The 3,070-nt window shown below is 33.8% G+C and overlaps 2 non-coding genes across 2 annotated transcripts; one reads left to right on the top strand and one right to left on the bottom strand.

The window, feature by feature from the left end:
• The first annotated feature begins 268 nt into the window (after window positions 1–268).
• On the top strand, window positions 269–341 carry TRNAT-UGU (transfer RNA threonine (anticodon UGU)). The gene has a single exon. It is a non-coding gene; the product is annotated as a tRNA-Thr (tRNA).
• Window positions 342–1,607: 1,266 nt separating this feature from the next.
• On the bottom strand, window positions 1,608–1,694 carry TRNAS-GGA (transfer RNA serine (anticodon GGA)). Its single transcript has one exon. It is a non-coding gene; the product is annotated as a tRNA-Ser (tRNA).
• Between the last annotated feature and the right edge of the window lie 1,376 nt (window positions 1,695–3,070).

Below are 3,070 nucleotides of genomic sequence, written 5' to 3'. Positions count from 1 at the left end.
TTTTGCGTTTTTTAAATTTGATTTGAATGAAAAAAAAAAATTCTAGTGCTAGTGACTACTAATAAATGAAATAATCAAAAATAAATAATCAAATAGAAAATAATCAAAAATAAAATCAAAATTCATATTATATTAATAATTATTAATATTAATTAATATGTTATAATAATTTATAATAATTAATATTAATAATTATTAATAGCTAATAGCTAACTAAGATCCCAATAGTTTCCCGAATTCCTATTCACGCACTATTTCTGTTATATGAGCCCGCTTAGCTCAGAGGTTAGAGCACCGCATTTGTAATGCGATGGTCATCGGTTCGATTCCGATAGTCGGCTTTCTCTATTTGTTCTATTTTTTTTTTTTTATCAGGATTGATCATCTTTCCTTGAGACCAAGGAATATTGAGAAGACCCCCCCCTTTTTTTTCTCCAAATGTCGGGTTACCGATCTATTATGTTATGTCGCGGGAACTTCCAACTATGAATAAAGAATAAAAAACGGATTGGAGCCGTTTGATCTATACAGAACAAATCAAGAAAAGGATCCTTAACTTCCCATATACAATATACAAAATAATACGGATATTGATACAATTCATCTTATTCCTCTTTGTAGTACTTCAGTGGATTTAGCTTCGTTTATCGTTTAGTTCAGTATTAATTTAGGTTTATTCTGTAAAATGAAATTTCAATAAAATTAAGGAGTCTTTATGTCTCGTTACCGAGGGCCTCGTTTCAAAAAAATACGCCGTCTAGGGGCTTTACCGGGACTCACTAGGAAAAGACCTAGATCCGGAAGTGATCTTAGAAACCAATCGCGTTCCGGGAAAAGATCTCAATATCGTATTCGTCTAGAAGAAAAACAAAAATTGCGTTTTCATTATGGTCTGACAGAGCAACAATTACTTAGATATGTTCGTATTGCTGGGAAAGCCAAAGGGTCAACAGGTCAGGTTTTACTACAACTACTTGAGATGCGTTTGGATAACATCCTTTTTCGATTGGGTATGGCTTCGACCATTCCGGGAGCCAGGCAATTAGTTAATCATAGACATATTTTAGTTAATGGCCGTATAGTAGATATCCCAAGTTATCGCTGCAAACCCCAAGATATTATTACTATGAGGGATGAACAAAGATCCAGAGCTCTGATTCAAAATTATATGGATTCATCCCCCCACGAGGAGTTGGCAAAACATTTGAGTCTTTATTCATCCCAATATAAAGGATTAGTAAATCAAATAATAGATATTAAGTGGATCGGTTTGAAAATCAATGAGTTGCTAGTCGTAGAATATTATTCCCGTCAGACTTGAACCTAACTAAAATAACAAAGCTTTGGACAAGCCCCTTTTTTTTCTTTCGCCGAAGTAAATAGATCTAAGAGGTTTGATCCGGATTTTTCTCCCATTCACGTATTACAAATGGATCAGCGGTGAGATTTTTATTCCTTGTCCATTCTTTCCGTTCCGGTATTTTCCATACCACAGCAATTAGGAATAGAGAATCTATATCAAATAAAGTACGATTGGAATACTCGTATCAATTGTTATTTGATTTGATACATTGTAGTCGGTACCGTTGGTGAATTAGGTGAAGGTACGGAGAGAGAGGGATTCGAACCCTCGGTAAACAAAAGCCTACATAGCAGTTCCAATGCTACGCCTTGAACCACTCGGCCATCTCTCCTACATAATCTTATGATTATGACCCAGAAACCGAGTGAATAGCGAGTCATTCATATTATTGTATTATTGCAATACAGGTATGACCAATCAATTCTAAATAGAAAATAGAAAACTTTTCATTAAAGAAAGATCTTCCCTCGAGGATCGAGGGATAAAAAAACATTTTTTTTCTTATCTTTTTCTTATCTTATTAAAAAGATTAAAAAAAAATAGATAGAATCTATCTATTCATGTTTGTCAAGAAGACGATCCCGTCTTATTCTTAGATTTATACTGGATTAAACCAATGAATTGGAACAAGTCAACTGACCCTATTTTATACTATGGTTACATTTAGACTATTATGGTTCCATAGGAATTCCAAAATTCCTTTCTAGTTTCAGATTTCTCAACAACAATTCCTCTCATGAGCTACCCCACAATCTATTACAAATTCATGAATCGTCCCATGGATTTTTTTGATATTTCGATTGCGTGGTGTATACACACTATGCACAAAAAATGGATGGTTATTCTTATTCTATTTTCATCATGGAATGATTCTATTATTTGATTTGATTTTTTTTTTCTTTGGATCATAATCAAATCAAAACTTCTAGAGTCATCAGAATCTGTAGGAAAAACTTCCTTGATTCCTGAGCTTCGATAAAATAGGAATAGTTCCGTTCATTGGTATACTACTTAATATTTATACTTAATACTTAATTTAAATGAAATACAATCGGATTCAAATATTTCCTATCCATCCCTGCCCCAAAGGGACAATTTGAGTGGAAGGTCGACACCTTTTTTTTTAGAATGAGTCCGTTTGTTTTTATGTGATTTCGTACTATACAATTCCTTTGTTTGTGGGATCATTTTCCCTCTAGGGGTAATGAGAAGAATTATGGAATGGATTGTTAACCATGCCTAGATCTCGGATAAATGGAAATTTTATTGATAAGACCTCTTCAATTGTAGCCAATATCTTATTACGAATAATTCCGACAACCTCAGGAGAAAAAGAGGCATTTACCTATTACAGAGATGGTGCGATTTGATTTTTTTTTATTATTATTTATTTATTATTTATGATTTACCGACCTCAGTCTTACGAGAAAGAGACATGATTCGTAATACAAAGAAAAAAGATTTTTGAAATAAACCTATGCTCGGTGAAGGTGAAATTTAGAGATAGAACAATTCCTTCTGTCGTGTATCCCCGATTGATGCAGCCTCAGATGCTTCAATTGTTGATTTGAGTATTGAGCGAAAGGTTACACCTACAGGTTCTGTATTGTAGGTCAATCCGACTCCACTAGGACCAGACCAATAGGCGGCATAGAGGAAGAAGCACTACACCTAGGAATCAACAACGCGAAAACTTTGTTATAAATT

Source organism: Tasmannia lanceolata, unplaced genomic scaffold (genome assembly GCF_043159265.1).
Source record: "Tasmannia lanceolata isolate RefF3 unplaced genomic scaffold, GAP_Taslan_0.1 ptg000737l, whole genome shotgun sequence".
Taxonomy (NCBI): Eukaryota; Viridiplantae; Streptophyta; class Magnoliopsida; order Canellales; family Winteraceae; genus Tasmannia; species Tasmannia lanceolata.
Note: the sequence above shows the minus strand (reverse complement) of the source record. Positions and strands in the feature narration are given on the sequence as shown.